We start from the raw sequence: 24,444 nt of genomic DNA on the forward strand, positions 1-24,444 counted from the left end.
TCTCAGCATGAAACTCTGCTCTCACAAGTTCACTCAGCAGTAGGTTATGTCAACACAACGCCTACAAAAAAGGACTTCACATCCATGACATAAGTCTAGTTCACAGGGGGAAATGCTGGAACTTGACTTCTTTGGCATTTGCTAAGAACAAACATTCTTTATGATTTCTAGGGGCAGTAACCTTCTTCTCCCCCATAAATGTTCTAACTGAAGGCACATTCATCTCTTTATTGCAAAGTAGTTTTTAAGCTGCATTTTTGATGCTGTATGGTCCATTAACAAATTTTCAGTCAGTTAAGTGATATAGCATTTCATAAAAAACATAATTGTATGGGATATAAAGCTTCTACCCGCCCTGGAATATTTTCCCTCAGCCAATATATACACTAGGAGATTATTTTAAAATTACTAAGTTTGACTTCTGGGCACCTGATTTTACAAATTCAAAGTTCCATGTCCTCAGTACAGGAAATAATCGAATGTAGTGTGAGACGGGCTCCATTAATGTGGATGCGCCACCTTGGACTCAGAGCCCTAGGAAGCACTCTGGGACATGCAGGAGGCCAATTAGTTCAAATTAGCGGCACCAGAGCATCCACACCCGTGTTCCCTCACAGAAGCGGGGGCAGTCAGGCAGGAGCTGGTGTTTGGGGGGAAGCCAGCTCCCCACAAACACCGGCTCCTCAGAAACGCCAGCCTCCCCCCACCCTCCGCTGCTGCCTCTATATCAGAGGCAGCCGCATGGAGGCAGGGGGCTCTTTGGGACTGTGGCCTGCCTGCAGGCCCCACCTCTGGGGACTATAGAATAATCATGTGACTCATAATATGTGGTGCGCTTACACATGTATTCAATTATAGGAAATCTAACATCTCTAATTTGAATTCCTCCTGAGTGGCTGTACAAGTGCACAACTTGCAAGAAACACTGATCAGCACCCCCTCCCTCTTGTTCCCATCCCCACGCAGCAAGCAGGAGGCTCCCAGGAGCACTCCAAGTCAGAGAGCAGGAGCAGCATGGCGGGGGTGGGCAGGCAGGGGGCAGCTGAATTGCAGCTACCCATCTGCATACCTTACAAGGAACTTAGGGTGGTGGATGGTGGTGGGTGCTAGCCCACCCTGGTTCCAGCCCCCTAAGTACAGGCTGCTTTTCCAGAAAATCCTAAAGTAGTGGCTAAAGCAAGCAGCCCAATGATGTTACAAGGGAGCATTGCACAACTTAATGAGTCTGTGCTCTAATGCAATGTAATAATGAAATAGTGTTAATGGAGACAATATTAAGTGAGGAGTTACCGTATTTCCTTTTGAGAAGGGGAACAAGTTACTGTCTTGGGATTAAAATATTTTACCCAGCACTGCTGATGATTTAAAAAGGTTCTGAGCCCCCGGCTGCCGCTCTTGCTACCACAGCAATGGCAGGGGCTATAGACCAGGAGTGGCAGACACTGGGCGGTGCTGAATTGCTTGCTGGGAAAGCCTGTCCCCCGACTCTACCCCTTCTGGGGGTCCAGAGCCACCCCCCACCTTGCCCAGAACCTGGCAAAATCTTTTGGTCACTCTGGTTGCTGTATATCCAACATATGTGCAGTTCTCACAAAGTATACTATGGAAGAAACATCACAGGTTATTTAATCTATTTAAGAAACTATGTAATCACCAACTGTAGCAGGATTTGCGAGGGACAGCTTTCTCAGCTTTCCAGCTGCCTTAGCCCTGTTCACCTCAAATGTGCTCACAACTGACTGTGTGCATTTCTAGAAAGGAGTAGTCTTACTTTTCCCAGTGCAAACATAAGCATGCAGTACGAGAGGAGTTAAGAAAATTAGCTAGACAAATGTGTGTGTGTGGGGGGGGGGGGGGCATGTGGTGATTTATGGGCAAAATGGGTTATTACTTCAGTGAGGTTTCTAAATACCTTTATTTTGGTTTGGGATTATTGATAACTTTTTAAACTGTGTAATATTTTAGTTGTTAATTATTTCTGGTATAGGCACAGCTTGTGAGCTCACAGTTTCGTGGTTTGAAATTATGGCAGCTATTCAAATATATATGAAAATGATAAATCAACTCCAATCAGGTTTTCTATAAAGGGCTTCATATTATTTGCATTGCCCATTCCTCCTGGCATGCCTGTCTAGAGTGTACATCATTCTTTGAAGTATGGAAACAAGAATATTTTATTTTTAAGCACTGCATCATTTCTTTTAACACAGTCTTCTGGAAGAGGTATGTGTAATCATGAGAAATGCTGAGCACTGATTGATAGATAAAATCACAGGTATCAAAACACAAATTAAAAGACTGCATATACATCGTTTAACCAAAAATTACATTACTTGAACTCCAATTTTTGCTGTTGTCTTTTTAAACGTTTGGCTGATCACACATTCCACATTGTATCCATCTAAATCTTAATCCTTCTTTGCATAGAGATAAACAGGTAAAGATCTTTGTATTGGCTTATGCTAAAGTGATCGTACTTTACCGATGCTTCATGAACTTTTAAAAATGACATATGCAATCTGTGTGTTTCCTTTTCTGCTTATGGAACCTGATTGGAATTGATTACAGAGCAGTTCATTATTTTTTGTTGCAGTAGTAAATTGTGTAGATGGAATCAGTGGATAGTTAGGATTGAACTTACCCTAGCAAATAAATGATATATTAAAAGGGAACTCATTATAATTTCTTCTTCCAGTGCAAATTGCCAATACTCTGATACCAACCTGATGTCCTCAACTGAACTCAGCAACTGTTCAGCAAAGCTCAAAGCCTCATTAACTGCTATCATGAATGGGTCTGGCCCACGAAAGCTATTAAACCATCTTGTTAGTCTTTAAAGTGCTACATAGTTTTTCCTTTTGTTTAATCCTGAAACTCAGTCACTCTCCATTGTTGCTGATGTTACCTTGATTCTGTGACAATGCACTCAGTGTCTAAATTATCATGAGTTTGTGCTTGTGTGCTCTGAGCATAGTACAGTGAAACCTTTGTTATCCGGCACTCTGTTAACCAGAAAACTTTGTTAACCGGCATTGCCCCCAGCCACAATACTGTCACATCTTCAGGCGCACAGGCCTGACTTGATTTACATGATTGGCTTAGCTATTTTTTATTTAAAAAGTACTAATCATCTTTGACTCAAAATAGAAATGTGAGACCAACTGCCTCACACTACAAAACTACCAATATTAAAAACTTGAGTTTTACTATTATTGCCCATTGATTTTTCCTAGGTTAATGGGACCCTTAGATAACTGGAATTTTAGAAAACCGTAACTCCCTAATCCCCAAGTGTGCCGGGTAACAGAGGTTTTACTGTACTTCATTTGCAGCTCTCGCAGCATTGTGTTGCTTCCTTTACAAGAATTAGAATTAGAAGTTGGGCAATCATTGTTAGGTTCAATAATCCCATCAACATTGTCCAGGAGGATAGATCCTGCTCCATATATCAGATACCACAAATGAACTAGTCTTCTGGAAGTGTGACGACTGCAGATAACTTGCTTGCCCTGAAGACTAGGCAGCTTGAGAAACTAGCCCAGCTGGTCCTTCATGTCCTCAGAGCTAATTATTTCTTAAGTAGGTTACCAGCATATTACACATAAATGATCCCAGTAATAGCAATGCTCTCTTCCAGTCAGTAGTATCAGTCTCCAAACTCTGTGTACCTGGAAATGAGACAGATAAGTAGTTAATGCTGGTGTTAATTCCAGAGCCCCAAAGCAAACCTGAAGCTGAGCCCCCAGAGCTGCTGGTTTGAATTTGCACATCCAACAAGAGGTCCTGTTTGGATTGCCAAAGCCGAGCTCGCAGTGGATGAACAAAGACTGTCAAGCAGCATGTCTTTTTCACTGAGCTTGTAAACAAGATAGGAGTTCTCCTTTGGTCGTTGCACCAAGCCTACAGCAAGTGTCACAGCCGGGGGAAACTTCAGATAAACACGTCATTACTTTAATGGACCAATGATGATCTTTACTGAGATGACCTCAAGAATGAGCACCTGTATCTTGCCCAGTTCATTTGCTGTGAGCTCGCCTATCCATTTCACTGAATAAGTTAGTCATTGGTCTGTTCACTAAGTCTTTTCCTGAGCGAGTGGGACTCCTGGGTTTGGAAGCAAACTGTGTGTTTCTCCCAGTCATCCGTCCATTGAACCCCACTCCTTGAAAATCATTCCCTTTTCCTTCCATTGTAGGAATGCAGATCTTGAAATTAGAACCACTATGGGACATCTAGGGGACCTGGAATTGGAACAAGAGCTATTCCAGTGTCAGTGACTATTGGGAAAGAAGGCTTCCCAGAAAGAGGGCCTGATCTAAAGCCTGTGGGAAGCTGTGATGAATGCTCCACACTTGAAGAGAAGAGGTTAAAACAGCCCTGGGAGAACCAATTGGGAGAAGGCTTAAGGCAACCAATCAGGGCCAGGCCATATCAGAAGAGCTCTAGGGCAGATAGTGTAGTTTTTCTCTGGCTCTGCAGGGAGATGGACTAAGCTTCCTATCTACAGAGAATGGTACCATGGACAGAGCACTGCTGGGAGAAGCCTTGAAACCTGATTAACTCCTGGACTGAGGTCCTAAGGGACCCAAGGGACTACTGGGGCTGTTGAGGGCCATCAAGGGGAGAAAAGAGTTAGTGGGTCCACCCTCCTTTGCCAATGATGAGCAATTCAGATCACAGACTGCCGCTTGGGCAAGGTGACAGCCTAAGGCCAGCAGTGGGCCACTAATGTTAGTGGTAGGATTAGGGGATGCCATTCCCCAAAGGATACCCCCGCATGCAGTACTCAGGGAAATAGGTGCTGTGGTCTGGGAGGAATACAGGTTTTGGCTCTGAGATGGAAAGGGCAGATAATTGGGTCAGACCAGCAGGAGGTGCCACTATGGGAAGTCCAACATGTTACAGAGACAAAAAGTTTTTTTCATGTATTTCACTGAGATGTGAACCAGGCTTATTGGGAGGGACACCTATTCTAAGCTGTTTTTCTTAACTCTGTACCTGAGGCCCCACTCAACATTCAGTACCTGCTTCCACCTCATGACGTGACTGAGGCTTCATCTTCTTAAAATCCATTCCTAGAGGTTTTTAAGTCATGACTTGACTGGGATAATTTAGGGTTGGTCCTGCTTTGGGCAGGGGGTTGGACATGAGGACCTCCTGAGGTCTCTTCCAGCCCTATGATTCTGTGATTCTTTCTTATGATTCTCTTCTGTCCATATGGATGTTCAGGAGAGAGTGGTTTAAGTCTTACCAATACCCATTTTTCCTAATGCTGTAGCATCTCCTGGGATCACCAAAATGCACCCATATAAGCTGGGAGGCACAACATCATGTGGCTCTAGGACAAACTGGAAGCATCCTTTGTAAAGGAGGTTTCTGCTGGCATTCCATGCACTAATCTCTTTTTGAAAATGGTTTTCGGGTTGTGGAAGTCTAAAAAGAGAAGAAAAGTTTCCATAGAACTAAAACAAAAATCAAGGGCTGAAAATTGCTTTCAACAGACTGTATGTGCCATATGTCTGGCCCTGAAACATGGTTCCCACATCATTTCTAGTGTGGGAATTAGAAAAAACAAATAACAAATCCTGTGCCAATAGCCAAGAACAAAAGGAAGAACTGTTTTTTTATCATAATTTACACGGCTGCCATTTTGATTGAGTAGTGCCCTAAAATAGAGACAATGAAATCTTGTGGCTGGGAGAACATCGTCTTCTTGCTATTCTGGACATAACTGTCCTAAGAGTCAAAGATGCATTTTTTTTATTACTTTGACCTGAACCCAAGAGAGTTTTCACTTAATGGTTTGCGCTGTTGTAGCTTTGTTGGTCCCAGGATATTAAAGAAGGTGGATGAGCAAACTTACACTACATTAACAGACTGGGAAATGTAGGTATTGTGAGTTTAAGCATGTAGTCCAGAATATAGCACTCAGAGGTGTAATTCTGGTCCCCTGATGTCATTGGGAATTTTATAAGTGAATGCAGTAGGACCAGGTTTTTGCTCTAGATGTTTTGAGTTACTAGTCCAGTCCTTGGCCCACTGTGCTTTAATTCTATTAAAACTATATATACACAGCTCCAGCACATAATCTTATAAATAATGATAGGCTCTTAATCACAGGAGCAGCATAAATTTTTTGAATTTTCTCATTTTGGGTAAATTCCCTATCTAAAGAGCCTTGAATCATTAGCTCAAGCTATAGTAGTTCATGCTTTTTGGCCTGGAGGTTCATGTTCAGTCCCCACTTGTCACACAAGCTCAGATAATAATATGCTTTCCCCCCCAAAATAATATCTTAATTGTCCTGTGATGGGGTGGTAGAGTGGCATACATTTCATTGTGAGAAATGAAAATATGTTTCTGTTAATTACCTTTAAACTGATTTGAAAAAAATATTCACCAATTGCTATTAGACTTAGAACACTGAGGCTTTAGAATAATATTTTATGACAGGGAAGAGGACTTCATAGATGTAATTTATAAACAAACACCTCACAACCATCAACAACCCCAAGCCTCTATTTTAATGGAAAATGTTTACCGAATTTTCTGAAGCAGAAGGATATAACAGAAATATAAAAAAATCCATCCTTTTATAAAAGCGACGAGGACTCCTGTGGTACCTTATAGACTAACAGATTATAGACTAATAATATAGACTAATAGATTTGTCAGACGCAAGTGGGTCTTTGCCCATGAAAGCTAATGCTCCAATAAATCTGTTAGTCTATAAGGTGCCACAGGACTCCTCGTCGCTTTTGCAGATTCAGACTAATACGGCTACCCCTCTGGTACTTGAGACATCCTCTTATAGTGCATCTTGGGAACACATTTCAGGGCTATCAAGGATATTAACTTTATCAAAATCAGCAAGATTTATTAATCTATCTGCATAACAAAACAGAAACGTGACAATCATGTTTGCATGTGTTGATGCAAACTTGGCAATACATTTTGAAAACAATATTTTAAGAAAGCACCAAACTCTGGTTTAAATTACTTTCTTGACTCACTTTTTAATGGAAAATAACTTTTCACAATCTAGCTTTTTTTTGTAAATGGAGAATGTGCAATATTATCTAAGAAAGGTATGTAGCTGATTTAGTATGCATGATTTTTTCAGTTCTTTGTACACATTCAATAAGGTTACATTTTTGTTTAGGACACACACAAACACACACACATATATATATATATATATGTTGCCCTGAACTTTCTCGATTGCTTTTTTATCAGGTTTACAAATCAAATCAAATAGGTATATTGCAGAGCTCTGTGATATTATTTTCTGCACTTATAGCACAATGTATTGAATTATGCTTGCTCATGTACTGCTGCGGCTATTCTTTCCAGATTGAGAGAGAATGACTGTGGGGGCTTAAATTCACTTGGCTTCCAGCATTACTGGTTAAATCAAGAGCCCTATTCAAGCTTGGAGAAGAGACAGAGCGAGTGTTCATTACACAAATCAATTTGGTCAAAAGTACAGCACAGTGGGTACTCAACCACTGCTCACAAAATATTGTCAACTTAATCAAATAATGCCTTGAAGACATTCACAAGCTTTTTTTCTAAAAGAAATAACATGATTGGTGTAGCAGAAAGAAACAGGTGGCTTCTCAAAAGTGTAATGCTTATTTATAATCATTAATAACTTTCTATGGATATGTTTACCCACAAATATGGACAAACAACATAGTACAAATTTTACCAATAATATTAAAAAATCCATTCTTTTCCTTTATGCCTTTTTTCTGCTGTTTTCATTGGCGATTCAAGTTGGAATATGTAGCAATTCAGGCTGTTCTCCTGCTCAATTGTGTGTATAGAATTTGCAAAAAGTGTCAGGCTGACTCTTTTTTAATTTGCAGATCAGAAAGAGCATGGGGCAGTGGGTTTACAAGCTTCCTTCTTGTTAGCCTTGTCCAGCACACTACATCCAGCAATCTGATTTGTATCTTTTTTAGATGTAGCCCCATAAGCTTTGATCTAGCTAGCATGAGTACACATAAATGTGGGCATCAGAGCAGCATGCGCAAACCCACTTCGCCATACTGAATGCATACTTGCTTGTACAGCTCCCACATCCTCACTGCTACTTTTAGCCGTCCATCTAGATTAATGATAGTGCTGGTGTGTTTACCCCTACTAGATATCTTTGCTTCAAAGATAATGTTGGGAATGTCTCTGTTCAATAGCTTCATCAACTACTTAGATATTGGTATAGAAAGTACGCTTATTAAGTTTGCAGATGATACCAAGTGGGGAGGGGTTGCGACTAATCTGGAGGATAGGGTCATAATTCAAAATGACCAGGACAAATTGGAGAAATGGTCTGAGGTAAATAGGGTGAAGTTTAATAAAGACAAATGCAAAGTGCTCCACTTAGGAAGGAACAATCAGTTTCATACATACAGAATGGTAAGTGACTGTCTAGGAAGGAGTACGGCAGAAAGGGATCTAGGGGTTATAGTGGACCATAAGTTGAATATGAGTCAGCAGTGTGATGCTGTTGCAAAGAAAGCAAACGTGATTCTGGGATGCATTAACAGTTGTGTTGTGAGCAAGACACGAGAAGTCATTCTTCCGCTTTACTCTGCACTGGTTAGGCCTCAGTTGGAGTACTGTGTCTAGTTCTGGGCACCGCATTTCAAGAAAGATGTGTAGAAATTGGAGAGGGTCCAGAGAAGAGTAATGAAAATGATTAAAGGTCTAGAGAACATGACCTATGAGGGAAGGCTGAAGGAATTAGGTTTGTTTAGTTTAGAAAAGAGAAGATTGAGGGGAGACATGATAGCAGTTTTTCAGATATCTAAAAGGATGTCATAAGGAGGAGGGAGAAAACTTGTTCATCTTGGCCTCTGGGGATAGAACAAGAAGCAATGGGCTTAAACTGCAGCAAGGGAGGTTTAGGTTGGACATTAAGAAAAAGTTCCTAACTGTCAGGATGATCAAACACTGGAATAAATTGCCCAGGGAGGTTGTGGAATCTCCATCTGTGGAGGATAGATAAATGTCTATCAGGGATGGTCTAGACAGTATTTGGTCCTGCCATGAGGGCAGGGGACTGGACTTGATGACCTCTCGAGGTCCCTTCCAGTCCTAGTATCCTATGATTCTAATATTCTATGCCAATTGGGATGGGATACTCACCTGCTAAATCTAGATGGTGGCCAGTATATATTCCATATTGGCGTACAGACAGCTAACCTCTAATAGCTGCTGACTGAAGACTCAGACTTTGCATAGAGGCATTTTGCAGTGAAAGAATTGCAATTAATAAGCCATCATACTTTTATGAAATGAAAGAAAGGGAAAGTAGAATTGAGAATGACACTGGAAAGCTGAGTAGCCAGACTCATTATAGCCCAGTTTGTGCCTGCACTCGTTTGTGGGGAAGGCATAAAGAGCTGCCTTTCCATTCTTCTTTGTGCCCCAACGAGGAACCAAACACAACTGTATTCTTTGTGTTCTAGAAAAGCAAGGACTGTTTATTGCTAATGTCAACAGCAACTGTAAGCACTATCAAAAGAGCAAAAGGGGTTGTGGGGTGAAACAATATTAGGAGAGTACAATTTTGGCACTTGCTGCTCATAGCTACAGGAATAATTGTGAAGATATTAGGTACAGATCCCTTAGAAGAACTCATAGGGCTGTTGCATCTGTCTGTACATTAACACTTTTAAGGGTACCATAATAGCTCTTTATGTAGACTTCCGGTTCTGGATTCTACATTCTACTGAAACTTGTACTGTTTTATAGCTTTGTTGATGTGTAATATATTTATAATGGATCAAGCCCAAAGCTACTCTGAGTAAGGATTTGGGGATTGGGCCGTGAGTCATCAAATGGAAATTTGTTTTTAATTATGAATCCAATTATCTATGGTAATGATGGTGGTTAAAAAGCAGAAAATTCATGTGGTACGTGGTAAAGCTGCACAGGAAGGTATGCTTATTCACATGTAAAACCTGAAGTTTGGATATATTCTCTGTGGCAATAAGTTTAGCACATTGAAGGTGTGGTCCTATTTTATTTAATGAAACACATGTGGTGCTTTGCCCCAAATACCATGTATGAAATATGTAAAATTCTGATGCCTCAGGAGCAGCCTGGAAGTAGATTGGGACTCTGAGGCCACGTCTGCACTGGCAAGATAAATGCAGTAGATCCTCTCACAGATCTGTAAGTCCTGAGGTGTCCACACTGGCAAGGCACTGTGTGTGCAATAGCTCTGCACAGTTTCTGCGCTCTAGGTAAACCACCTCAATGAGAAGCATAGATGATGTGGATGGCATGTACTTTGTGATGTACTACAATGCTGTGTCATACCTCTGGTGCATGTCCCACAATGCCTGTTCTCGCCCCTCTAGTCATAGAATCATAGAGCTGGAAGAGATCTCAGAACATCATCAAGCCCAGCCCCTTGCTCAAGGCAGGACCAATCCCAACTAAATCAACCCATCCAGGGCTTTGTCAAGCCGAGAGTTAAAAACCTCTAGGGATGGAGATTCCACCACCTCCCTAGGTAACCCATTTCAGTGCTTCACCACCCTCCTAGTGAAATAGCTTTTCCTAATGTCCAACCTAGACCTACCCCACTGTAACTTGAGACCATTACTATGTGAACAGCCTCTCTCCATCTTCTTTGGAACCTCCCTTCAGGAAGCTGAAGGCTGCTATCAAATCCTCCCTCACGCTTCTCTTCTGCAGACTAAACAAACCCAAATCCATAAGCCTCTCCTCATAGCTCATGTGCTCCAGCCCCCTAATCATTTTGGTTGTCCTCCGCTGAAACCTCTCCAATGCATCCACATTCTTTCTATAGTGGGGGGCCCAGAACTAGACACAATACTCCAGATGTGGCCTCATTAGAGCCAAATAAAGAGGAATAATTATTTCTCTAGATCTGCTGGAAATGCTCTTACTAATGCAACCTAATATGCCATTAGCCTTCTTGGCTACAAGGGCACATGGTTGAGACATATCCAGCTTCTCATCCACTGTAATCCCCAGGTCCTTTTCTGCAGAACTGCTACTTAGCTGGTTGGTCCCCAGCCTGTAACAATGCTTGGGATTCTTCCATCCCAAGTGCAGGACTCTGCACTTGTCCTTGTTGAACCTCATCAAATTTATTTTGGCCCAATCCTCAAATCTGTCTAGGTTGCTCTGGACCCTATCTCTGCCCTCAAGCATATCTACCACTCCCCCTAACTTAGTGTCATCTGCAAACTTTCTGAAGGTGCAATCCATCCCCTCATCCAGGTCATTGGTTTGAACTCCATTGCTCTCCCCTGAGGTGACCAGCACTCAGACCCACCTCTTATATTTCTTTGGAATTTTGAAAGTTGTCTGCCTGTTAGCTCAGGGATGTGTGGCGTGCTCTCAGTTCATGTTTCCAGGTGACCATACCTGCTCCAAATACCAGGCAATCCCCTACTTGGAGCCATGCTGAGGTGCTGGACCTTATCAGCGTTTGGGGAGAGGAGGCTGTCCAGTCCATGATGCATGCTAGAAATAGGAATTATGATAACTACAGGCAGCTCTCCAGATGCATGACCAAAAAGGCCCATGACTGGGATGCACTGCAGTACAGAGTCAAAACGAAGGAGCTGCAAAATGCCTTCCAGAAGACATGGGAGGCAAATCACTGCTTCGGTGCAACACCCATGATGTGCCTGTTCTGCAGAGAGCTGGATGAAATAGTTGGGGGCAACCCCACTCCACTCTCAAGACTCCTGTGGATACTTTGGGGACTCAGGAGCAATCCCAGAGTGGCCCAAGCCAGGAGGAGGAAATTCTGGATGAGGGTGCTGAGGGGGAAGGGACCCAGATCCAGAGGACAGTTTGGCTTCCACAGATGCATGCAGTCAGGATCTGTTTTCTATCTTGGGGGAAGCTAGTCTGGTAAGTATTTTTGATTTCTGGAAGCATTGAAGCAACTTGTTGGGGGAGCAGGTTACAGAAAGCAGGCTTCGGTCTGTGTGGTGCTAGTTTCAACAACAGGGCTAGTCAGATGTGGAACAGCATGTTGATGGACTCTCTCAGTTCATAGTAATTAGCCTCACATAGCTCATCAGCTGAGGAGATGCTGGACTATTCGCTTCCACAATTTCCATGGCAGAGCTGCTGTGGGCACTCTCCCATTAAGGGTAACAACCTGGTATCACAGGGAGAAGGGGCCATTGCCGCACACAGGCAAGCTGTGTAAGAGCCAGGAAGGAAGTTGTAGCCTTGAAGGAAACTCTCCCTTGCTTTCCTTCTCATCCTCAGCAGTGAAATATCTTCCAGGATTACCACAGTCTGAAGAAAATGTGTGGACATTAGTGATTATAGAGCTCCCTCCCTGCATTGTTGGCTGTCCCCAAGACACTACTGCCCAGACAACAGTAAGGCCCAAATGAAATCTCCTGCCCCAGTGGTTAAATCACTATTCTGGTGGGTGTGTGCTCACCCTGGGACAGCCAGTTAGTGATGGGTATCTGAGCAGTGCTTGTGTTTAAACTGGATAGTGTCTGTGTTTTGTCTAGCTGTAAAATGTAGCAGTTTGATTTCACAGATTTAACCTTGGGATCTCAGCCTTCCTTACTATCACCAGCTGAACAGATGCGCAGGGCGAGGAAGTGTCCTCGGAGAAGTAAAGAGGACTTGTTGTGTGCCGCTATGCTTCAGGCTGCTGCTGAAAGAAAGAATTGAAGGAGTGGAGGGACAATGAGTGCTGAGTGCTGGAACAAAGCCACAGAGCGGCTCTTAAACATTATGGAGTACTGCGCTGACATGCTGCAGGTCCCGCTACCCCTTGCAGTCCCCAAACTGTTTCCCATGCTCTGACACATTTTTGCCACCATCCTCTTCCCATTTGTCATCTGCTGCACTCCACACCTGCCCCTTCGCTGTCCAGCCCTGCAGTCACCTACAGGCACACAGTGCACTCAGCCCCTGTCCTTGTGCAATTTAGTCCTGCAGGACTGCGGCACCCATTGCACAGCACTTCGGATGGCAGAGCTGAACTGAACACACCCAAATATTTAAACATGCCTCCCTCATGTCTCCCTTTCTGCCCTTCCTCTTCATACCTTGCAGATGTGTTATGTGTGTTCTACTTTCTAAGAAAAGAAACTCTTGGGTTTGAAGCATTCTTTAGTCCAATATACAAAGACAAACAAGCAATCTCCAGCAAAGCAACTGGCACTATAGTACTAAGTGCATTGTAGGGACCAGTCAGAGTCCCCCCACTAGCATTGCAGCCTCTGCATTCCTGTGCTTGCAACAGCTATTATTGGCTTTCATTCCTGCAGACCAAGGAGGCAAAGCATACAGCGCAAATGTGGAAGGAAGCACAGGGGTTGCTGGGATGTGAAGCGATGTAACATAGGGCGTTGGGACAGAACCCAAGGTGTCCCGTGGCCTCCCTTCCACTTTCCCACAGGCCTCAGTGGCAGAAGAGGAAGAGATGTTCTATGGGATAGCTGCCCAGAGTGCACTGCTTCGAAAGCAGCTATAGTTCCCACAATGCACTCTGTGAGCAGCATTGTAACTGACAGCACTTTATAGTTGCCAGTGTAGACATAACCTGAGTCACAGTCTGCCTACTGGTGTCACATGGTAGTGGGGCTCATACTTTAATGCAGTCTTATAGTCGTGTGGTGATGTCCCCCCTGCACAATGACTTGGCTCTGCTGCCATTCACGCTGTGCAAGAGTTGGGCTTGATCCAGGGATCAGCCACTCCTGGTCCACCAGGATGAGTGCAGGAAAAGGGGCTTTTCAGAAGCTTCTTCTACCACACAAAGTGGGTTACCTAGTGTATGTGTGTAGAATGATGATGACATATCTTTTGAATAATTTACTGTGAAAGCAGGATACTAAAACTATATGGTATCTGCTGGAAAGAGAGCCTCGCTATAATTTGACTCAGAGTAAATCATTTCGTGGGGAATTCATATTAGCAATCCCAGACATGGTTCACTAGTTTTTCGGAATATATTGTTTTGTGTCAAATACTTAGTCAATTAAATGATTACTAAAGAAACCCATAGTAGAACCGGTAGCCATCTTATTTTACTTTCCCTCTTTTCATTATATTTAACTTCATCTCAGTTAAAATAACTTGGTAATAATTGCAAGGAATGCTGATAGTGCAGGGGTGTGAAATGATTTTTGATGGGGGGCCCTGCTAAGATTTTGGTAAGTGGTCTTGCATTTTGCATGTAGATGCTTTATTTTGAAAAAACTATTTTGAAATAAGATATTTTGAAATAATACTGTAGTATAGACATACCCTGTGAGAGCATGATTTTGTCGCATACTTATACATTTTGTACTTTTCTAAAAAAAAATTCAGTTTTAAATCTGTTATATTACTTAAAAAGCATTTGAATGCTGTATAATGCAGCATCCTTGCAGAGGTTGGGGGTGATTTGACCAGAACTGGTGGGGGTGCCATAACGCTGTATTGCATATTGAAGGGAACAAAGGGGGATCGATAAAAATAAGTTCTTGCAAAATATGTACAAATATCCAAGACATTTAGAGAGCCAAAGGAAGGAGATAGCTGCTTTTAAGAAATGGATGCAAACCATTTTAACTTTTGCAGTAATTGTCTGATGAAGTAACAGTAAAATGAAGGTTAAAGTCTTTTTTTCTTGTGTGTATCATTTTACTTTCCCCTTTTGAGTGAGTACACAATATATTATGAAAGCCTTGCAAAGAGATGTCAGATTTTGTAAAGAGGTTCTCTTTGTATCAGATGCCATATGGTTTTAGTATCCTGCTTTTGTAGTAAATAATTCAGAAGATGTCTGTTATCATTTACATATTACTACATTTTACATTTATATTTGCTAATCATTTATTTTTTATCAGAGTAATTGTTGGGATTCACTCTGAGATCTTTCCCATACAGCCTATTGAGAACTGCTTGCCCTATTGTGGGAGAATGCTTTATCCAATTTTCCACGGTCCAAAACACTTAATTCAACTCTTAAATTAATCCATTAGGTTCCTTTATTTGGCATACAGCAAAGAAAGTTGATCAGACTCAGGTATGGGGCATGGATATAGGGCATACCACCCAGTCAGAGTTAATTTCTTCCTCCATTACTTCTGCTGGAATTCTGTGCCACTGTGCACTGCAGAATTTTCACAGAATTAATCTTCCCTGCATAATTTTATTTTTTCATTCTAAATTTGTGATTCCATTTCCCTCCAAAGCACTCCCAACCATACCTAGCATGGGCAGCAGGATCTCCACCAATGCTAACAGTGGGAGCCCAAGCCACTGAAAATTTGTGCAGAATTAATGTTTCCCCAGAATTTTTTTTTCATGCAGAATTTGTGATTTACGTTTAGCATGTCCTCCTGCAAGTAGTACAGGCCATATTTTAAAATATTGCACACAATTTTTAAAATGTTTGATGCAGAATTCCTCCAGAAGTATTTCATATACTTTTAAACATTACATTGCATTTGCTGTACATTAAATCACACATTTCCATTGGCTTGGTTACTTTGCAGGAATAGCATACAGATACATCATGCTCTGTCCATGTGCTGTTTACATGGAACCTGAGTTTTACATTCTAGGTTTATCTTGTATATCACAGGCACAGACTCCATGGACTACCCATGGAAAAAAAAAAGGGTGCTTAGTATCCTTCAGCAGCTAGCTCCCCCACATCACCTACCATCCACCCACTGATCAATTCCTCCCCCTCCTTCCCAGTGGCTTCGCAAGCATGCAGGGACAGGGTACAGTTAGTAGAGTAAGTGGGAAGAGGCAGGGCATGTGTGGGCTTGATGGAAGAGATAGAGTTGGGGTGGAACAGGGGTGGAGTGTGTGTGTGTGTGTCGGGGTGGAGTCCAAGCATCCCTGGATGGAGAGGAAGTCAGCATCTGTGGTTCCTAGCATCAGGGCATTGCTACTTATTTTAGCTCGTACATAAATTATTATTCCAGGATGCTGTTTGTCAAGTCCCTATTTACACATAATTTTCTATTTTCCTCTCCACTTGTGTCCACTAAGAAATGAGGCACGTTACTTACATTAAGCTAGGCCTATAATAATAAAACAATTGATAGGCTTTTTTAAAGAGGGGATAAGGCTGGCAAGAGGCCTACAGAAATATGACCTATCAAAGAGCAAACATACCATATGATTAAGTCTTGAGATGGAGAGGGAGACATAAATTGGCTAAGAATGATAAACTAAACTTGACATATGAAGACACATTTCTTTGTGAAGATGTATGCATGCCCTGCATAAAGTTTCTCTCCAAGTTCATCAGTACCTACATCAAATTTTACCAAGATTAAATTTGTGTACCTTAGGCTGATTGGTCGAGTTAGTAATGATTATGGAGAATAGAGTATATTAATTCTATATGAGGGTACTTGTGAATGTAGTCAGCCACTTTTCAAAGATTTAAGACCCAGCCATTTATTTTAACATTTATGGTATAAATATGTTGAATTCTTGAAATTGTTTATTAAAATATTTAGTAAGTGGTTTTACATGCTAATAAGGGTTTAAATAAGTCACTTCATATTCAGAAAGTTGCTGTTGTAGTTATACTGTTGTTACATCCATGCGATAGTTAACAACCTGCAAAAATATGTAATTGTTTATCAAGATTTTTACATTAGAAATGCAATCTCACTGGAACCAGAAAAAGTCATGCAACAAGTGGGAAGAAATAACCTTTCAGTGCAGATAAAAAATGTTGTCTTGATCCTCGGAGAGAGAAATTAACCTAATATAGCAATAACTGACATAGATAAGAAAGACAATCCATAAACCTTAGGCTTGCTTTTTAAAGGTGCTGAGCATCAATAGCTCCCATTTACTTTATTTTCTCAGCACCTACTTTCAGACCCAAAAGATCAGTGATCTCATGATGTATCAGTTGAAAAAGCTGCTTTTAAAAATGAAGATGTCAGATGCATATCATGTGTCTTCTGTCTGTGTTGTACTGTCTCACTGTAGGGTTCCATAGACTTCAAGATGTTTGTCTGGCTATGCAGAAAGGGCAGGAGATATTTGATATGGTTTTAATCAGGCCTCAGCTTTGTTATTAGATGGCTGAGACTGCCATAAAAGTGTAAAGTGCAAGTAACCATTCAATTATTATACAAAGACTTCCACCAGCACCCCTCTCTCTTTTCCATCCAGGTCCCCAAGCCAATCCATGTATTCCCCCCATCCAATCCATCCACCCTCTCATTGGAGATTAATGTGGGCTGTAAGAAAGGGGAGGAAGTTGGCTCCATGCCCTACCATTAAGAGGAGCCCCAATCTCCCCTTCCATTCCTTTAACCAATTGTTCCATGTTAAAGAGGGCTTCACCACATGGGGCTGCCCCTATTAAACCAATCTACCCATCTTGTCCCCCTTTCCATCAGATACATTTCTTTCCTCCCCACCCTCCAGCCATAAAGCACTGTTCCCTTCCTTCAGCCAGCCGGCCAAATTCCCTTCCCCATTTAAAAGTATGGACAGTCATTCATAACAGCTAGATCCCTTCCAAATTCAGTGGTAAATTCGAACCTTAAAAACAGAAAGGGAATACTTTTGGCTATTTAATGATGTTTTATAGTCCTGTCATCATTGTACTACCCTGCTTTCTAGTAATTATTCCACTATCTGGTGATATTAATTGCCATAGAAAGAAAAAAATCAAAATAGTATCTGGATCTCGAAAAGTCACAAACATTAATGTATGAATCAATCAAATTGTGTTTGATAATTCTATGGAAAATGGAAATAATGGTTTCGGATGCTCTCTTATTGTGAAATGAAATTTGGGATAGCTGAAAAAACACAAAAGATGGGCTTGACACATACAAATTAGGTGAGAATATACTCCCATCAAGTTCAGAAGAGTTCAACTCCAGATTTTTGTTTATTTCCCTCTTTAGTTATGTCAATGCATTTTTCTCTATGCTATGATAGACAGTACATAATATATAAAAATTGAATGATGTGATTACTGTGACACTATGCCCCCATATTTTTATGGAAATATGTTTTTGAATATGAATATGCATAACTCAAACATGCTGTATGCAATATAGGGCCAGTAACCTATCATTTAAAATCCTGTAATCCCTTTGAATGTGTATAGTCTATTTGTGTGCATGTATGATTCTTGTATATGAAGTCAGAAATCTTAAGTGCAAACTTGTTTTATTCATCTAGGTCTTCTAGTGACAGCCATGAATGGTACTTAAGGAACTTAACAGTCCAGCACTTAAAACAATTATCTGTGAATGGTTTTGTTTTTTCCTGTAAGCCTAAAGTGTGTTTAATCCTACAAAGACATGTGACCATGGCATCTGGTTCTGGAATCCATCTTGAATTTGGTATTTTTCTGGGAGGAGCGGGAGGAGAATGGAACAAAGACTTCCTGTTATGAGGAAATTCTATTTATGGGATGGTTACAAAACAATGTCTTCAGCTGGCTTTTGAAACTGCTTCCCCACCCTAAGGCTGTGTCTAGACTACATGCCTCTGTCGGCAGAGGCATGTAGATTAGACACATAGGCAAAGTCAAATGAAGCCGCGATTTAAATGATCACGGCTTCATTTAAATTTACATGGCTGCCGCGCTGAGCAGACAAACAGCTGATCAGCTGTTTGTCCGCTCAGCGCGCTAGTCTGGACGCTCCCCTGCCGACATCAAAGCCCTTTGTCGGCAGCCCCGTTATTCCTCGTGGGATGAGGTCGACGGAGCCATGTAGTTTAGACGTACCCTAAGAGCTTACACATGACCACACCTGAAAATAAAACACACACACAAAAAAAATTAACGAGGGGAGAAGTTGTTAGGCCCTGGTCAGAGAAATGATTAGTTCTGACTTGAAGGACTTGAAATAAGGAGTAGGGTGAGGAATTATGTTTTGTAATAGTCTCGCTTAATATATTAGGCTTGGTTGATGTGATTTGTTTATTTTTGCTTAATAACTTGCTTTGATCTGTCTGTTTTTACTTGCAATCACTTAAATCCCATGATTATGCTTAATAAAAACACGTTATTATCAAACCCAGTGTAAATAATTATCTGTGAGGGGGAGCAACAGCTGTGTATATCTCTGTTGATAAAAGTGGTGAACTTATGAGCTTTGTCTGTGTAAAACTTTTATGACAGAAACCCCAGATGAATAAGATGGATGCCTAGGGAGGCTATAGAATCTCCATCTCTGGAGATATTTAAGAGCAGGTTAGATAGACATCTGTCCATCTATCAGGGATGGTCTAAATGGTACTGGGTCCTGCCATAAGGCAGGGAACTGGACTCAATGACCTCTTAAGGCCCCTTACAGTTCTAGTGTTCTGTGATTCTATGATTTGGTGTTTTGGTCCATTTGAGGCTGTGTTCCTGGGTTCTGACAAGTCCCTGTAGCTGAGCCTTCCCAGAGCTGAGCTGTTATAAGCGTCCTTGTTACTGTGCTGCGTGGGGGAGGCTGTTACACAAACTCTGTGCATTTGCTGAGGGACACCAGAGCATCTGGTCCAACAGGACAGGGTGGCAGGTAGGAAGGCTCAGTGATATAATCTGTACACCAGGTTCACAAGGGTCTCTCTGTTATGGAACCCGACACAATTACTGTTATAGACAGGTAACCTTTTAGTGTCCCAACAGCTTTGTTAAATTGATACAGTAGCTTTAAAAAAAACAGGTTACTTTATTCAATGAATAACTAAAATTCCAAAAGGGACAAAATGTTTTCAATAAATCTGCTTCTCACCCTTTCCTGAAACACATTTAGTGTGGACCCCCTGGAAGGGTCAGTACCAGCTGCTGACTGGCAGGTTCAAAATCTAGGACTGGCTGCTGCCTAGTGGTATTGATGAGATTATAGGGCATTTGCAAAAAATACCTGGATGTACTCCATCTGCATCTTGATTGACAGCACATATTCCCAAGGGGTGACTAATTATTCCCAGGTGGTATGAAGGCAGGCAGGATATGCCATACAGACTAAATGCTTTGATTCTTGCTTTCCTGTTAATTCTTTAAGAAAATACCAACTAGAGGCCTTTTAAATAGATATTTCTGTATTATAATTTGTCTGTAGTTGGGGATGCATTGAGCAATGAAAATATTCTGGGAACTGAAAAAGGTGGTTCAAGCTGAGATTTCACTCTAGGTTTTGAAATCCATAAAAGCTTTGAAAATTCCTCTTGGGAGATACTTAAAGGTTCAACCTGAACCACCTATGTACTAGGGGCATCTTGAAAGATTATCCTTAGTTTAGGGAGCAGGGGCTTTGAATTTCTGTTTGTCACGTATGGTGAAGATGGACCTATTTTCCCTGTTCCTGCAGCGATTGGAGCAAAAATCATGGGTAGGATAGATAAATGGTTCCCCTGGCAAACCTTTTCCCTATACAGTTTTAATCTTTTGTATGAAGCCTTAACAGGGACATGACAGGTATGACAATTATACTAAAATAATTTCTGACATATTGGGGTTTGAAGTCCTTAAAAAAAAAAGAATCTGAAAGAACAGGTACACTGCTTGGGATTCCTCCTGGACCCTTTTTTAACATTTGAGAATCAGATTTTTTTGGTGGTCAGGAGTGCTTTTGGGCAGCTTCATCTGATCCGCCAGCTGCGACCCAACCTGATAAAGCATGACTTAGCCACAGTGATACATGCTCTTGTTACATCCTGACTGGATTACTGTAATGTGCCTTATGTGGAGCTACCTCTAAAGAGCCTTTGGAAACTTCAGTTTGTCCAGAATGCAGCTGCTCGAGTCTTAACTAATACTCATTATATGGAGCACATCATGCATTGACTTCTGATATGTTTCCGGGCACAATTTAAGGTCTTGGCTATTACCTATAAAGCCCTAAAGAGGTTGGATCCGGACTATCTGAAGGGCCGTTTTCTCCCATATGAACCTGCCTGGGGATTGAGGTCAGCTGGGGAGGCTCTGCTCAGTGTTCCCCCACTTATGGAGATAAGATTAATATCTACGCGGAACAGGGCATTCTCAGCTTTTGCTCCCAGGCTGTGGGATTCTCTTCCTCGGGATATTCACACGGTGCCAATGTTAGCATTCTTTCAGCGTCAGGCGAAAGCCACCCTTTTTACTCATGCTTGTATTGGTGTTTGAGTCTATATGTGTGTGTTCCTCCTCTCGAGACCCTTTAGCAGGTTTTATGTCCCTCTGGGGTCTCATATTTTTTATTTTTACATATATTTTTATTGTGTTTTTAAAAATTTCTAAGCTGCCTTGAATATTTTAAATAGAGAGTGGGGTAAAATATTTAAAATTAATAATAAATAAATACCTTGACTCTGACAAATTTTGGTGAAGCTCAATTAGATTTTATATTTCCCTATGAAACAAAAACTACATTTAAAAATCAACAGAGAAAACAAAAGCTACCCCCAAACTACAGTAGTTACTCACAAACTGCAGCAGGTACTCATAGCCAGATTACTATGAATGCAGTCTACAACTCCACCATAATTAAAAAATTCATCTGTTTTGGCATCATCTTCAGGGCCTCATCTGGGTTGATGACTGTCTCCATTGGAACTAATGGTACAAAAGTTGTCTAACCTTTTAGGCATATTAATACTGCAAGGTTCAATGCTTCCTCTTGCCTTGTTTCTCATTTATATTAATACAATGAACACAAATTAATATTTCTAATTTGCATTTATACAATATATTGACTTTATCATTTTTTCTTGGAGCACCTTTTGTTCCTGGAGCTAAGAAGCACCTTCAGGATTGTGTAACTGGATTCAAATGACTCTGACTGACTTTAAATTCTTCCTTCGTTTTACATTTCCACCCTTTCCTGTCCTTGCTTCCCCTCACACCTACCATCATATACCAAATTACTTCACACTTCTTCTGTTCAAGTGACTGAACTGCTAATGTAATCCTCATGATGGTTTTGGATGGAACAGTGTTCTAAATATAAATTCTAGATACTTTAATCTATTTTTAGATAGTGGAATTTTCTGTCCTAACATGTTCATATTCTTATCTCTTTAAAATGTTAATGTATAACAGTTAATCACATTTTAAAGCTTCAGTGTATTTTACTGATGATTGCTGATGAATCCTCATAATACTATTATGAGCTAAAGAGGTAGCAGATAAAGAAATGAGGTGGAGATATTGACAGTGTCAGTTAGTGGTCACTTCCTCAGACCGCCAGAAAATACTTAATTAGCATAAGGAGCTGTCCACATTTTGCGAACTGGCTCCTGCATCTGGATACATCATGATGGTTCTCAACTACTAGTATTAGACAGTGAGTGAAATTGTCCCTAAACTGAAATTAACAATGCAGGGGATTACCATTTACTTCAGTGTGGCCAGGATTTCACTGATCTCTCCGGAGGTATTAGCATCAGTTGTACACATTGTGCCAGCACATTTTGTAATGAATTTAGGGTTAAGTCTTTGCTCCCCAAAATGTAAAATCCTAGCGGAAGCAAGGCACTGCACTTGTTAACTTCTGTCTTAGAAGTGTAGCTAGTCTTGGTCAGCTATATCCATAGTGGAAGTACAGCATTAAATCAAGTTAGCTATGTTACTAGGATTTAGTTTTATTTTCTTTATGAGACCATAACTTAGTTTCAGCCGCATCTTAATTCTATGAAGGACAGAAATTGAAGCTGTGGTGCTAAACATCTTAAAAAAATAATTAGACAGTCAGGGAAGAAAGCAAAATGGATCCACATTGCAACGTTCCCTGCTTTTGTTCTTAATTTTTATCTGTGTTATTTCATAACAGAGAATTGAAATCACACTTGATAGGGGACTAACGAGAGAAAGAGAGAGGATTATTTTAATTATTACTTAGTTAACAAAACTATGTGAAAGGCTGTGCACAAAGATAAAATATGCAATTGTATGGTATTCTATTCACAATGTATTATAGTAATACCTGGAGGCTATGACTGAAATAGAGACCCCCAACATGCTAAACACTGTAAACTCTTACAATACTTAACAGTCCAATATCACCCTGCAGCCAGCTGTTGTAGACACATATCTGTGTGTATGCAATGTATATTTGAGGTTTTAAAATATCAGAATATATGAAAACTAAAGAACAAAATGATGAGCTGTTAAAGCTGTCATTCACTTGACCCAAGTTACATATATTTGGTACCATGCAAAGAATGCTGCTATTTTTAAGGCAGCCAAGGACCCCCACGTCATGGCGAGTTACTGCCCAATATTCTTACTATCATGTGTTTTAAGATATTTGAGGATCAAGTTCTTGATCCTCTAACAAATCACTCTGGAGTTGGCTTAAGTTTTTCTGGTTGACCAGTAAAGTTTCAGGAAAAGACATAGGGTATGTCTACACTACAGCACTAATTCGAACTAACGTAATTTGAATTAGTTAATTCGAATTAAGCTAATTCGAACTAGTGCATCTAGACCTAAAAACTAATTTGAATTAGTGTTTTGCTAATTCGAACTAGCATGTCCACATTAAGTGGACCCTGAACCGAAGTTAAGGCTGGCCGGAACCAGTGCCAGCAGGGCATCAGGTTAGGACTTAGAGTGTGGAGCTGCTGTCTCAGGCTAGCCGAGGGCTGTGCTTAAAGGGACCCGAACCCCACCCCGGACAGACAGTTCTCAGGGTTCCCCGCTTGCTTGTCTACCTCGATGAGGGACAGCAAAGCAGTCCTGTCTTGGAGTGCCGTCAGTGCCCACACTCAGCACATCACAGCACTCAGCCATCAGCCCGGCTGCATTTGCCGCAGGCTGCCATCTGGGGGGGAGGGGGGGGGGTCAATCGGGAGGCTGTCAGGATCCAGGAGGCCCTGCAGGAGAGCTTCCACCCTGAGGAGCCCGCAGAGCCACTCCAGTCCTCCCCATCGGAGGTTTGTGCCCCATTCCTCTCTCACCTCCTTCCATTTACCCCTCCCTAGCCCCCTTCCTGATGTAAAAAATAAAGGACACCTGTGTTCAAAAATAGAAACTCTCTTTATTTAACAAAACTGGGAGGGGGGGATTAACCTCTGGGGAGACTGGAAAAAGGAGGTGGGAAAGGGGAACAGAGAGGATGGGAGAGGGGAGGGGGAAACCTGGGAGGAGGTAGCTGGAAGGGGGAAGCCAGGGGAAGAAGGAGGAGGGGAAGTATAAAACTATGATACGCCATATCTTCAGTACAGTGTACAGACGTGGTCTCCTCACCTCAAAAAAGACGTTTTGGCCTTGGAAAGGGTTCAGAAAAGGACAACTAAAATGATTAGGGGTTTGGAACAGGTCCCATATGAAGAGAGGCTAAAGAGACTGGGACTTTTCAGTTTAGAAAAGAGGAGACTGAGGGGGGATATGATAGAGGTATATAAAATCATGAGTGGTGTGGAGAGGGTGAATAAATAAAAGTTCTTCATTAGTTCCCATAATATAAGGACTAGAGGACACCAAATGAAATTAATGGACAGCAGGTT

The 24,444-nt window shown here is 41.4% G+C and overlaps 1 protein-coding gene and 1 pseudogene across 36 annotated transcripts in view; both read left to right on the forward strand.

Annotated features, from left to right (window-relative positions):
- Window positions 1-24,444, forward strand: part of RBFOX1 (RNA binding fox-1 homolog 1) — a 1,623,526-nt gene that overhangs the window by 1,441,178 nt on the left and 157,904 nt on the right. The gene's annotated exons all lie outside the window — the stretch shown is intronic.
- On the forward strand, window positions 9,706-12,872 carry LOC149523543 (uncharacterized; annotated as a pseudogene).

This window comes from Pelodiscus sinensis, chromosome 15 (genome assembly GCF_052426305.1).
Source record: "Pelodiscus sinensis isolate ZL-2025 chromosome 15, ASM5242630v1, whole genome shotgun sequence".
NCBI classification, from domain to species: domain Eukaryota; kingdom Metazoa; phylum Chordata; order Testudines; family Trionychidae; genus Pelodiscus; species Pelodiscus sinensis.